General features: G+C 39.5%; 1 protein-coding gene across 4 annotated transcripts in view; it reads left to right on the top strand.

The window, feature by feature from the left end:
* Window positions 1-14,852, top strand: part of L3MBTL3 (L3MBTL histone methyl-lysine binding protein 3) — a 120,103-nt gene that overhangs the window by 606 nt on the left and 104,645 nt on the right. For 2 of the 4 annotated variants that reach the window (XM_077776093.1, XM_077776090.1), the window contains exon 2: window positions 1,391-1,453. The exons of 1 other annotated variant lie outside the window; for it this stretch is intronic. The gene's annotated coding sequence lies outside the window, so the exon portion shown is untranslated. Of the gene's footprint in view, window positions 1-190; window positions 1,454-14,852 lie in introns of those variants that run through there. One more of the 4 variants, XM_077776091.1, reaches the window with a different exon arrangement.

Genomic DNA, 14,852 nt, shown 5'->3' with positions numbered 1-14,852 from the left:
GGAGGACCCAAAAAACGGAGTCTCTTTCCTTATGCAACTTCCTCGGGCGCTGCGAGCACGGCCCTGCCCCCTCCCTTGCATCCCTTGGCCCGCTTCTTTCCCACCTCGGTCCACCGCCAGAAAAATGCGTTAGACATCGTGCAAAGTCCACGGAAACAAACATAGATTTTTTTTTTTAANTTGCCTCTAATTTTAATTTTGATTTTCCTAGAGCGTTGTTTGTGATATCTTTATTGCTTTGGGGAGCCCGAGAGTCTCTGTACTGGCTAGTCGGTCGCGTGGATTTTTGCGCAAGTTTTTAGAAAAACACTGACTCGAGTAGAGCATTTCTCCGGAAAGTTTCAAGTGCAGCAAAATAGCGAACATGCAAAACTGGCCAAGGGGGGACCTCTAGCGGTTAAACGCTTCTTTAAGTTCGGAAGGCCGAGAGCAAAGTTTGGCCTTTGCCTGTAGCTACGTAGTCCGTTCAGACGTGGAAGTAATTAGACGACCTGAGCGAGCCGCCAGATGTTGTGTGAATGGATGCCGATCAGAAATACAAGGTTCTAGTAAATTGGGGAGCCGATAAGTTCTGACGACCCAGAGCCTGTAATTCCGATCCCTCTTTGTTTATATGGGAAAAACACTTTGCTGTTATTCTGGGAGTTGAGATGGGTGTATAAGTGGGTTAGAAACAATTGTTTTTATACTTATCATTGTCTTTATCTTTGATCAACGTGTAATCAGGAGTCACAGCGGGTCGTTTCATTTTGAATATTAATAAAAATACAAAATGTTTAAAACTTTGAAAAAAACGAAAAAGACCTTTGGTTGAAATGTGTCTTTTATATAAACCGATCATTTTATTCCCCCAATAAATAGAATTAAAGGCTGGTATTTAGTTTTTTAACCGTGCGGTTTCATATAGTCACAAAATAAATAGTATCTTTTAGTTCTAAGAGTGTAATTTTATTTCGTTGCTGATTAAGACCTTATTTCAGAGTACTTTGTATAAGTTGTGATTTAAATATTTACATATATGGGAAAAACAGCTTACATAATATCTATTCGTTTGCCAATGTGCCCTTCTGCAGAGTAACTTCAGTTTCAAAGATGAAGGCACCCAGAGGAAGTAAAGTTGAATCAAATGATCCCTATAACTTTGACCTGCCAGTTGTACAGTGGGGGGGAAACTTTAGGAATTTAGGATAAGGGAATAATATGAATGATAAATTCCATTTTATCTCAGCCAGAACTATTTTTAGTGTACTCAGTGGTATTGTGTGAAATTATGCATTGAGCCAGTGATTCAAAATTTAGACACATTAATCGTGGATCTAAAGGCTTCTTTTTTATGGCAATGCATTGACTCTACTTTTCCTTTTTTTTAAAATTAATGCTGGATCTTTAGAAGTCTTGGGGGTGGACAGCAATCCTAAAGACCACCAGACAGTTATTTCTTCACTGCCACTAGGTGAGTTTTGCTTGTTGAACAGATTGCTTGACATACTTGCAGATGTTGAAAGCTGCACTTTGGGGAAGGAGATCGTGGAAGAGGGTTGGCAGGAAAAACGTCACTTTGTGGGTGCTGCTTTGAATGCCTAAAAGTCTCGACCTTAAGTGTGATTGGGGCTCAAATAAAACATTAAGAAGAGTTGAGATTGTCCCGGATAATTTTTGGACCAGCCCTTTTACTAGACTCCTAATTTGCATCTCAGTTGTACCTGTTTTCTACTGCAAGTAAATAGTTTTATTCTTTGGGAATTGAAAAAATGGGAAAACTAGGACAAAGCTCTTGTAATTTAATGTAACTGTTGTCACACAGTGATGTGGAAGATTCTGGGACTTGTTAAAATTTTGTAGGTGAAATTTACAATGAGAGCTTTGGGGGCATTTAAGTAATTTAACTTCTGTGGCTTGAATCCAACGTGGGCTGACTTGTGCGGGATACCATGTCAGAGGTTTGCAGTGACTTTCCAGCATATTAGCACAGACTTGCCAACTTTTGAACATATCTCCACAAAGAATATAGCTGCTGTCTAATAAGATCTCTTTGGCAGTTTTAGAGGGTGCTGGTTTGTCTCCAGTCAGGCAGGGCCTACGTTCAGGACAAAGGTTGTCCTTGAGCAAAAGGGCCAGCCTTCTGTAAATAAAGCATCGAAGTATATTTGTGCCACTCTACTGCTTTTTTCTATTTATACCCTTTTTAAAAAATTTTAATTTTAGATCACGTGCAAGTGGGGGAGGGAAGGGGGAGAGAGAGAGAGAGAGAGAGAGAATTTTAAGCAGGATCCATGCTCAGTGCTGAGTCTGATGTAGGGCTGTATCCCAAGAGCATGGGATCATGACCTAGGCCGAAATTGAGAGTCAGATGCTCAACCGAATGAGTTACCCAGGCGCCCCGTTTATACCTTTTGGTTTCTTTCTCCCATTTAATTTTTTCCTTTCCTTTTTTTTTTTTTTTCTTTTCATTCTGTGTCTCTATCTTAAGTAGTAAAGAAGTTGCTAATTCTTGTATGGTAGAAACAACACAAAATCAGTTAGCTTTACTTTTTATGAGCAGGACCCTCATTGGGCTATCTTTTAACCAGGATGGACGTGATCTGGATATTAAAACGGAATAATTACTGATGTAAAAATGACCATTAAGAGGAATTTATTGCCCTTTCCTGTTTGTCTTGTCTTGAATGGCGTAAGTAGCAAGATAAATAGTTGGGGTCCATGTGGATGATGCAACAGAGACAGCGGGGCAACCCCATTCAGAAGGTCATGAAGACAGAAGTAGAGAGCAGAGTAAAAGGTGTTTCCTAGTATGGTGCATTTAGGCAGGCTGAGTGGAAGATGGTGACCATTTTTCTTCATTTGGGGAGTCATCATGGCTGTAGATAAATGATAGAGCAGAAACCAGAAGATAAGTTAGCCTCTAAATGTATCATGTTGTGTAAGTCACTTTACTTCTACCAGCCTAGATTTCCCCATCTGGAAAATGGGAGCAGCAGTGCTTGTCTCACTTCCTATGTTGAAAGAATAAAATAAAATAAGGGTTTGAGAACTACAAAGAGTTATTCAAATATTTGGTAGTCATATTACCATTTTACCTTAGGCTTTATGAAGGACAGGAAGGAGGTTGTCAGGGGCAGAATGGAGTGATTGAATTCTTAGCTAAAATTATTAGGTTGGTTTCTGGTGCATATATTACGTGGACTTGTTACAGTACTTCCAGGGGATATTTCTTTTCCTTAGGAAAAAAGTAGTTTATCTTTAATAGCGTTGGCTCATTGCAGAAAGGGGCTGTGTTTCAACATGGTGCTGAGTATAAACTGAAATTTATTTATCCCCATCTAGTCATTTAATAGGTAGGAATAAGTGAAATAAATCAAATTTAAAATGATGCCTAATTGTGGAAATGGGAGGGTGATGATAGTAGCAGTGTTGGTGTGAGGGGAATTCGTGTGCTGTAATTAATATTTTCGTTGCATGAATCTGCTGGGAAATGGAGATGAGAAAATAGGTAACTGGGGTAGAAAGGATTTACACGCCAGGGGTGGGAAAATGGGTCCTGCACATGACAGTGAAATTAGGGAAAGGTCCTCACAGGGCTTCCCTTTAACCCACTTATGTTTTCTAGACCTCTTTGCTACTTTATTCTAATTATAACCAACTATTATCTAGATAGAAAAAAATACACAAGTATTCTGTGTCATTATTCTAAATTTGCTGATACTGAACTTGACAAACCCTCACAAGTTTTTGTTAGTTTTAGTTCATCTCTCTTCTCTTGTAGACTATCCAATCAATGCTCTAAGAATTCAAAAACCCAATACTGGAGGAGAGAAGAAATATGTGTCCTGTTTAATTAGTCCTTGAGTAATTGAGGATTGATTCTTGAATAATTTCCACTTATTTGTTTGGTAGTTTTTTTCTAAGAAATGTATATTTCAACCAAGGCTCTATGTAGCAGATGGGGTTAGGATGGGAAATTTATAAGAGAATTTGCTTCACGTGGTGTGGGACAAATACACCCTTGGAGTCCTAAGGATGGGTAACCTTAGTGATCCCTCTTGCAATGCTTCTACTAGTTAACCTGTTTTTACTGAGCTCTTATAGTGGTGAACACCAAAAGACTAGGCCTTTGCCCATGAGTTCCCTAGATCCTAACTCCAGGAGTGGAGATAACTCTAAGCTCTGTTATTTAGAGTAGAGCAGCTGCATTTGGTACCAGTAGGAAAGAACAAGGGACCCAGCACTCTCGGGAGCCAGTGAGTGTGGAAACAGATTCCTGGGTTGATTGACAGAGGACAGTATAATTGTATGTACATGGCACAGTATAGCCCATCCTTTTTTGAGTCAGATCCTTTAAAATGACAAAACATTTGTCGTCATTTAAAACGGCAGAGACCATACGCTCCAGGATGTCTGTATCCCCTTCATGCATATTAGGCTGATTGCCTTTGTTCTTTCCTACTGAAATTCAGGGCATCTGTAGAAGATATATTTTGTAAAGAACTTCATTATCCAGTGGAATATTTTCAGGTTGTGTTTTTATGAAGTTAAATTATTTCACTGACATGTGAGAATATGAGTAAATAGGGGCAGCTTATGAACTAGTTTGCACTGATTTGAGCAATAGCTATGCATTAGGTGGATGAAAGCAAAACACCAGGAAAGGTACCCTTGCAATGTAATTGAGTTTGATTTATGAAGTCAAATGGAGAAAGGCATTTAAAAACTCTCCATTTAGGAGACAAGGTATTTTGGGTAAAGAACAATGACTTTTGAGAAGAACTTAAGTGAATTTGGTTGACCTTGGCTGAAAGAACTTCTCAGGAGCTTGGCTTCTTCCTCAGAAGTAGACCCAGAATTGGTGACTCAAACACTGATTGGAGGAATTACTTGTGTATTATACATAATAGTAAAATGCTTCTCTTATTATTATTTCTGTAAGTGTTCTGTGACCATCAACAAATATTTATTGTGTGCATATTTTTTAGAAGTCTCAGTCAGGGAGTGCTTCACATAATCAACACTTAGAGTTGAATGAATGAATGGGTTAGGGCTACGAAGAAAGCAGTAGTTCTTGGCCTCAGTGTGTTCATAATTCTTGTTGAGGAGAGAACCCACACATCTTGTTGATGATGAACAAAACAAAGTTGTGGTTGAGTGCTTGGCAAAGGTTGAGGTGAATGCAGTAAGTACTGTGGTAGTACTGTTGGATGTAGTATCCAATCTGTCGCTCAGGCAAGGACCTGGGGGGTGGGGGGTCCTCTGCAAAACAGTGTCAAGTGTTGATATATTAGACATAATTTTAGAGTGAGTGCCTTCTGAATGTCAAGCTTTGAGCTGGGCACTTTTTATATTCATCCATCCATTCATTCATTCAGCCATTCATTCATGCATCCAGCAAATACTGAGTGCCTTCTGTCTGCCCAGGTACTGTTCGAGGCACTGAGTACTGTCTCTAATATTTTCACTAACCTTGAGCATTTGGTATTATTATTTCACTTTTGGAGCAATCTGGTGCTCAGAGGTACTTAGTAACTTGTCTGAGTTCATAACATGCAATTTGAAAGGGGTAGGGCCATGGAAAATTATACTGGCTTATGATTGTTTTGTTATGTCTTTAGGTTTCTAATTTTCAAACAAGCAGTTCTTTGAATATTTTTAAAAAGCACATTTCCAGATTAATATGTTTGCTCTTACACATTCGTTTACTAAGATAAGCAATAGCAGCAGGTATCAGAAAAAATAAGGGGGAGAAAACTCTCTCTTTCCTTTTTTTAACCAAGAATTGAGAAAAAGACCAATTATTGAGTTATACTGAAAAGAGCACCTTGGTCTAGCTCATGGTCTTGAGATGATCACAAACTGTTAAGGAAACAACTCAGATTAGGTTGAAAGTTACTGGGCTTATTTATAAAGAGGTTCACTTGTGCTTTGTAGGAAGAGCCTAGATGAGGCAGCAGGGTTACTTCTCAGAAAATGTAGATCAATCCGCTAATAGAAAGAATGGGACCTACGTTTTTTAAAGTGAACTCAAGAGTTGATGGAATTTACTCAGAAGGCAAGATTATAAAAGGAAAGAAGAAAATTTAATTGAGGGATAGAGAAATTGGTGGTGAGAAACTTGGGGCAGGGCTGGATGTAGAGTGCTGGAATCAAAATAAAACAAAAAAAAAAAAGAAAACAGGAAATATGACTAATAATATATTCTACGTGCCGTGGTGCTATGGTTACTGTTCTACTCTTTAACCAGAAGAGTATGCTCACGTTTGCCAAATGAAGAGTCTCTATTTATTCATGCCTAGCTCTGTGTTACAGCGGGAGTCAGATAGTATCTCTGCTGTATGAGTTATGGTCCGTCAAGCAGAGCTTTGGTCTGACTTAGAAGGCTCCCACTTAATGCATTTGTGATGGGGTAATGGACTGCTCCTCCTTTAATGAAGCTCTATCAGCCTTTAAAGTTTTTTGAGCATTTACTACATGCCAGGCTGTTTTAAGATTGGGCAGTAGCTTTACGTGTAATTTTGCAGAATTAAACCATTTCAGTAGGAGAACATTTTGAGTAGGATGGTTCCGGCACCAAAATTGTTTGATCATCCCCACTGCCCTCCCCCCACCCCCAATCTGTTACACTGACTGAACCCTGAACTCTGATTTGAAATTCCTAGGAGGTCAATCTGGTCATGTGGTTGAAACCCATTTAGTGTTCCTCTTTGGTGGATTTGAGGCCTCACTGTTCAATCTATTGATGAGGAGGTTAGCTACAAATGGTTATCAAGATAAACCTGTAGACTTCTGTGAAAGAAGTAAAATCTGGCCACATCTACTTTATTAGATACAAAAGGGAAATCAAGTGTAAATCTTAATTTTAGCTCTGTGTTCTATAAAAATATGAAGCAGAGTAAGAAAAAAGAAGGTACTACTTTTAGCATTTAAAAAATTATGAAATGAAATAAGAGAAAAGAACAAGATACTACTTTTAGTTTTTCTTTTTTGAGTTCATGCATGTTTTGCATAACCATGGACATATCTGTGTCAGACAGGTTCTTGTTCTTTTTATGCCCTTTGAGTCCGTTTAATGGGTGTAAAATTTCTAGTGTGATTGTATTAGTGTGGTGGTGGTGATGATATGATAGCACTTGTCAAGATGTTTTTACCTGAAACTGAGATGTCTTCTACTCTGTACGTTGAAAATGAACTTACCAATAAAAGCATTTGATGAGAGTATGTTAAATGTGCCATAGGCCTGTTAATGTCAGTTTGTGATTTCGTTTTCTATGTACATTTTTTTTTCTTGAAAGGCATTTTTCATTTTCTGTTCCTCCTTTAGAGGAAGTAAGTAGGTTAGGCCACAGAATCTCAAATAATTCATCCTTCTTACAGTAACAAGCGGGAAGGCAGGAAGTTGAGATTTTTGTCAAGTTTGCTTTCAGTGACTACCCCTTTGCATATAGTCTTCATGGCAGAAAAGGTAGCAAATCAGATAAATCATGGCTGTGTGCATAGGGTCGTTCTCATTAAAACATGACCAGGAGATACAGAGTTTGAGACAATATCAATAAGAAGGAACCATCCTAATAATCAATTTCATGTTTAAAGGAACTGTCGATTGGTGCCACTCAGGCATGTACTATATAAGGATAGATGTGGGCAGGAGACTCAGATTCTCAAGGATTTGTTCTTGATGGTGCAGAGATTTCATTTCTCACATTGAAATGATCTAGAGTTTTGCCTGCCTCAAATCTATGAACTTGGGCCCTGGGGGCAAAATTTCACATCTCTCCACAAAGGATCTCAATTCCAGTATGTGTGCGATTCACAGTTCTTATCAGGCAGGTGAGTAGGATATCAAAGCTGGTATCTGTCATGCTTGATTTGAAAGGAAAATTTTTCTTTGTAGCAATATGTTTGTTGAGAGACGCTTCAAGTGTGAGTTTAGATTTTTCTCTTATCCTTATTGAATAATCCCATTTAAGAGGTTCAAATTTAAACTTCTTTTGATGTATTCTCCTCTGACACTTAAATAAGGAGAGTTTCTTGGAGCAGTAATGTTACACTCCTGCCAATGAGGTAAATAAATACTTAGCAGCCTAGCTGTTACTTAGAATTTCACTGGAGAATGTGAGATAGATGGACAAATGAAGACCTTTTCTTCTAATTTCCCCTCTCCCTAATTCCCACCCACAACTAGTCATTGCATTTTCCCCTTTTCTTTTTATTCATTCATCTGATAAATTTCATTGATACCTACAATGGATACAATAAGGGATAAGGAAATGAATAAAGCGGAGGTCTCTTTCCTCCAAAGCAGCCTCTCGGTAGATGATCATGATACAATGTAACAAGCATTGTGATTGGGGTATAGATTCTCTCTTCCCAGTCCCACTTGTGGTATGTCACATACACATACTCCAGGACTTGTAATGAGAGACACTCATTCTAGTCTCCTTTGAGGGGCGGGGGTGGGGGTGGGGCCCATAGTTTTCACGTCTCTTTTTCCTACCAACCTTTTGTGGGTCCTGGAACCGCAGTTGATATGTGAGGAACCTTTTATAGTTCCTCAGCAAAAATATCCATAAGGTTGCCAGTGGCCTTCTCTTGGGTCCTTATTTGGAGGTTATGTCCCTCTTACATTTTTTGGGTTGTTAAAATGTTCTTTCCTTTATAAGAGTGTGGCAACACTAATAGTTATTGACCTTGTAACAGTTTCCCAAATTCATTTGGAAATTGTACACGTCCTTGAAATCCAGAGTCTTGCCATTGTCCATAATCTCCCATTTTACCTTACCTTTGCCTCTGGACTCCTGAGAAATCAAGTAGGGCTTGGTGGTGCAAAGGTCTTGGCCCTCGCGGTTATCATTCCTCTGCCCTGGTATGCTTCAGATACTGGGTAGACTGGTACATGGAGGGAATGTGGACACTGGAGACCAATTTGTTTTCTTCAGAATAACTGCAGTTCTGTGTACTGAGTGTCTACCATGTGCAAAACACTCTTACCATACGTTATTTTATTTTAATATTCACCTATTTATTTTGACAGAGAGCATGTGCAAGTGGGGGAGGGGAAAAGAGAGAGGGAGAGAGAGAATCCCAAGCAGGCTCTGCACTGTCAACGTAGAGCCCTATGCGGGGCTCAGTATTGTAAACCGTGAGATCGTGACCTGAGCTGAAATCAAGAGCCACACACTCAACCAGCTGAACCACCCAGGTATGCCTGCTCAGCATGCATAATTTTTAAAAAAAGCTTTTACATCTCTGTAAAAGTAGCTATTCCCATTTCATTTTATAGATGAAGGAGCTGAAGCCTCAGGAGAGGTTAGGTCCCCTACCCAGGATTTTGCAATCATTTGTACATTGTGAAGCTAGGATGCAACTCTGGCTCCAGGGCCCGCACCTGACGGCCTAGATCAGCTTCTGTGTTGACTAAAATACAACACGCCGGGCACTGTGGTATATAGTCTGAGGGACACTGTCTTAGGAGATAAGAGATTGTTTCTAGGCTGAGTGGCTTTAGGTCTCTTGTCTGTAAAATGTAAGCAGTCTTAGGTAGTTGTGAGGGTCAAATAGGTTGGTATTAGTGAGATCCTTTATAACGACACCATGGAAGAGGCCGTCTGTTCCAGTATGTCTGTATCCCCTTCATGTACATTAGGCTGATTGCCTTTGTCCAGTCACCCCTTGGTAGCCTTGCATTTGTGAGTATGTGCGTTGTCCCCTTGCAGGCTGTGTACCTGTCTAATGTCACGAAGGTACAGGCCATCAGAGAGTAAATCAGAAAGCTGTAGACAGGTTTTGGGAGTCAGAGGCCATATCTTTCTCAGAATCATTTTCTCCAGCCTCGACTTCAAGGACTACAGGTCCCGAGGGCATTCTCCAGTAGTAGATCCGATGGATCTCAACACTTGTTTGCTGGTTGGGAACTAGGTCAGAAGGTAGCATCTGTAGTTGAATCTAACCTGAAGACAAATACATTTTACCCTGTAAAACACTACCTACTTTCATGTTATTTCCTGAATTTATTTTCCATAGCTCAGCATTTTCCCAAAGGCTGGACGCAGGGGTATGGGGGATTCCATGGAATTCGATGTCCTGTGATAATAGAGTCACAAGGCCAAGTGACTGTGGGAGGCTTTGGTTTGGCCAGCACTTCCCAGATTGCTGCAGTGCTCTGACGTACTCTGTACCTCTCCTGAGGACCCTGAGGGTCTCCCACTTCTCTTTCAACAAATCACTTGTTTTCACAGGGCAAGAATAAATGGTCTCCTAAAAGTTGTGTTTTGAGGAACAGACTGGGATACGTTGCCCTGGCCTTTTATTTAGTTTTGTTTCAAAGCCTTTGCTTGGCCTGCGATGTGTAGTCAGACCAGCATGGTGGCAAGGAGAGCCTAGCCTTCAGGCCCAGCCCTCTCCGCTTATGACAAATCCATCTCCATCGCTTCAAAGGTATTGTTCTGTTAAGAAAGGTAATAGTCACAGGAAACAAAAGCAAAAATAAACTCTTAGGACTACACCAAATAAAAAGCTTTTACAAAGAAAGGAAACCGTTAACAAAACAAAAACACATCCTACTGAATGAGAAGATATTTGTAGATGATCTATCCGATGAGGGATCAATATCCAAAGTATAGAAAAAATTTCTACAACTCAACGACAACAAAAAATCCCAATCTGATTAAAAAACGGGCAGAGGACTTGACTAGACATTTTCCCAAAGTGGACATGAGATGGCCATCAGTCAAATGAAATATGCTTGACATCACTCATCATTCAGGAAATGCAAATCTAAACCACAATGAGATAGCACCTCTTACCAGTCAGAATAGCTAGTATAACAAAGACAAGAAATAGTATGTGGTGTAAAGGGAACCCTCATGCACTGTTGGTGGCAATGCATGTTGATGCCGCTGCTGTGGAAAACAGTATGGAATTCCTCAAAAAATTAAAAATAGAAGTGCCCTATGATCCAGTATTTCCACTGTCAGGTATTTACCCAAAAAAACCAAAAACACTAATTTGAAAAGCTAATATACAACCCTGTGTTTATTGCAGCATTATTTATAACAGCCAAGATATAGAAGCAACCCAAGTGTCTATCCATAGATGAACAGATGAAGATAACCATGGGATATATACAGTGGAATATTACTGAGCCATTAAAAAGAATGATATGTTGCCATTAGTGACAACATGGATGGACCTAGAGGGTATAATGCTAAGTAAAACAGGTCAGACAGAGAAAAACAGATACCACATGATTTCACTTGTATGTGGAATCTAAAAAGCAAAGCAAATGAACAAATAAAAAAACAAACAGTCTCGTATAAATAGAGAACAAACTGCTGGTTGCCAAAGGGGAAGGATGGGGAGGGGAGGGGCAAAAGAGATGAAGGGGATTAAGAGGTATATAAAAAATAAAAAGCTAGTAGTCTTTTCTGGAGTTATGTAAATATGAGATATTATTATTATTAACAGTAAAATACCCACTTCGATGTAGTGATCTTGAATCTTGTGCTGCAGATTTTGAACAGGTGCTCTACTGTAAGAGCTAGTGTAGAAATAAAATTAAATGAAAGAAACAAAACAAAACTAATTCTAGCTTTTTTAAAAGTCATCTAAGTAGCTTTCGTGAACTTAAATAATTGTTAAACCAGATAATTATAATAAAAAACTTAGGTTTCATTGATTGCTTACTATGTGATGAGCACTATGCTAAAATTATTACCTGATTTATACGTGGAATCTTCGCCATTGTCCACTTCAGAAAGTTTCCATTATTCTCCACACTTTGTAGGTGGACGAATTGAGACTTCCAGAGAGTAACTGCTCAGAAGCTACCCTTAGGTAATTCTCAGATTTTGCGAAGTGAAAGGAAGAGGGAGGGAAGGAGGTGGCTGAGGAAAGCCTGAGGGATTAGAAGGGGGACGGGTGAGAAGATGACGGGTGTTAAGGATGATCCATGATGTATTGATGAGCACCTGTCAAGGGTGACAAGGAGTGAGGTAGGTGGGGTTAGGGAGGCTCAGAGCAGTTTCCTACGCCCTATTAAAAAGGTGTTTAGCAGTGGATAGAGGCTTTTTAGGTGATGTTACCAAATAATGATATTAGGACTTTTTGTAGATCACGGTGTGCCAGATAGAACATTTGATTAGCGACTGATGATTTCTACAAAGTAAACCAAAAGCCAGGGGCACCTGGGTGGCTCAGTTGGTTCAGCATATGACTCTTAATCTCAGCTCAGGTCTTGATCTTAGGGTCCTGAGTTCAAGCCCTGAGTTGGGCTCTGTCCTGGGCCTGGAGACTACTTAAAACAAAATAAAACAAAAACAAAAAAAAACAACAAAAAAAACCCCAAAGTAAACAAGCTAGTTTCAGTTGATGGCATTAAAGTGGGCATCCTAGCAACAAGGCATTAGATTGGCTTTTCTCACTGAAGCAGGTTGCCCTGTATCTCTTTGCTGTGTATCTTCTGCATAGTTTGCGTTTTTGTTTGGTTTCTGGTAATGATTTTAAGGTTAACATTCCTGACTCTTTACAGAAGATAGGTTGCCCTCTTAACCCAAACTGTTTAATGCCAGGTGCTGAATTCTCAGTTCTGTCATCTGAGAGAATTTTAATCCGATTCTGCTTTTGAGGTGATGTTTATCCTCATAACCACTCCCAGCTCCTAGTCATATCATCTCAAAGCCTTATGTTTATGTTTGAAAAATGAACCTATTAACTGTAAAGCTACAACATACAACCCTAAAAAAGCAACTGTAGCATTATTAAAACAGTTTAGCTCCTTTTAGTGAGCATTAACTAGTCATTCTTTTAGAAATAATATTTTGAAGCTGTGGTTTGAGCAGGAATGACCTGGCTATAGTCTTTCTTAATAATCTTCATTTCCCACCCTATCCATAGATCTAGACTTTTGGTTGATAGGCAGTGCCCACTTTTACACTTTATTTTGAGCATCCTAGATCAGGTGGCTTATCTCTCAGGAGACTGTTAATCTTGTCTTCATCTCAGCTGCAGCTAGGTTCTTCACCTTGCCCGTGCTGTAGGGGCTCAGTACTGGGGGGTCCAGGCCCCTCACTCGCAGGCACTGTTTTGTCCACTCATGGGAGATATGAATGAAGGGATTGCATGAAGGCGAGGATTATGAAGGACACACAAACTCTGTTTATCTCTCGTCAAAATAAGATAACAGTAGATTCTTGACATTTGCGAAGGATATATCCCAAGGCACTTGCCGATTCTCAAATTGAAAGAAGTCATTGTAACATATAATTCCTTCCTTCAGATTGCTAAAGTATAACTGAAAAATGTAAATGATCTCTCTGGACCTTAACTACTTATCTTGCTTGATGAGCAATTTTTGTACTGTCTGGAGCACTTATTGAAACAAATTCACACATCTTTTCTACTTACTTCCTTTTGGAGCATTTGGTAGTTTTGTTCACACAATGTGTCTGAATCATCATTGCATTTGACATTTCAGTCTTTAATTTATCTGAAGCTTCTATTTTGTGGCTGGGGCCTATCACTTTCATAAACATTTCCATACGCCCCTCATTCTGTCATCAACACTAGAATCAACCAGCAGTTAATTTTGTCTGTTTCATTTCTTAACAAGAAACAGAGTTTTATCTCTTTCTTTACAGTGGCCGTGGACTAAGACTGAGTGCTCTGAGTGAGAGCACACCTGGACATTGGCTGGCCTTGCCCCTCTACTTTCTGCATGTCTCATTCAGAATTGTGTGTCTGCAAAATGACAAATTACTAAATGTCATGGGAACTTCAGAGGCTGTTCGGGAGAGGTAGAAAGTAGTCTGTGAATAAGTAGTCTGTGAATGCCGGGGAACTGCTATATATTTCTGATACCTGAGTTGTGGAGAAGTGAACCCCATCCTTCCTCTTCTCATCCATTTGTGGAGGTGATGTATTTGCATATATAGTTAAATACCTACTATTTAAATTACCCAAGAGCTTTGGGGAAGTTGACTTCCCTTCGTGACTTCTGTGCTATAGCCTCTGTTGTTGGCAGAAGTAACAAACTAATTATTTTCACGGGAAGACCTGCCTTTGTTACATAGACTCTTCTATATAAATCTGGAAAAGGATTTTTAAAACATTTTCTTCATTAATTTTTTTTCTTTTAAAAAATATTTAAACAGCCAACAGGTATGAAAGAATGTCCAGAGAGATTTCCTCCCGTGGCAGTCTTTCAGCAAATGATTGCTCCTTCCTGGAGGCAGCCATTGTTATCAGTTTTTGATGAATCCTTCCGGAGAGAATTGTATGCATATACAAATCATACACACATATATATGTCCACACACACATACATACATATCCCCTTTGGTTTTATAGTAATGGTAGGGGCGCCCGGGTGGCTCACTTGGTTAAGCATCTGACTCTTGATTTTGGCTCAGGTCATGATCTTGTGGTTTGTGAGATTGAACCCCGCGTCAGGGTTCAACTGTGCTGACAGTGCAGAGCCTGGTTGGGATTCTCTCCCTTTGTCTCTCTGCCCCTCCCCCAATATGCATGCACACGCTTCTCTCTCTCTCTCTCCCTCTCTCTCTGGTTCACTCGCTCTCACTCTCAAAATAAAGAAATAAAGAAAGAAGAAATGGTAGCACACAATTTTTATACTTTGCATAAAATTAGAGTATTAGTAGTGTCTTGGAGCTCTTTCTGTATTTTACATCTTTCAGAATGTAAAGAGCTTCCTCACTGTTTTTTATGATGGCATCATATACCATATTGATGTACCACAGTTGTCCTTAATTGATGGACTTTTGGATTGTTTCCAATTTTTTGACATTTCAAACAGACCTGTGTGAGTATCTACAGAATAAATTTCTATGAGTAGAACTACTGAATTGGAG

This window comes from Crocuta crocuta, unplaced genomic scaffold, assembly GCF_008692635.1.
Source record: "Crocuta crocuta isolate KB4526 unplaced genomic scaffold, BGI_CrCroc_1.0 scaffold25, whole genome shotgun sequence".
Lineage (NCBI taxonomy): Eukaryota > Metazoa > Chordata > Mammalia > Carnivora > Hyaenidae > Crocuta > Crocuta crocuta.
This window is presented reverse-complemented; position numbering and strand designations above follow the sequence as displayed.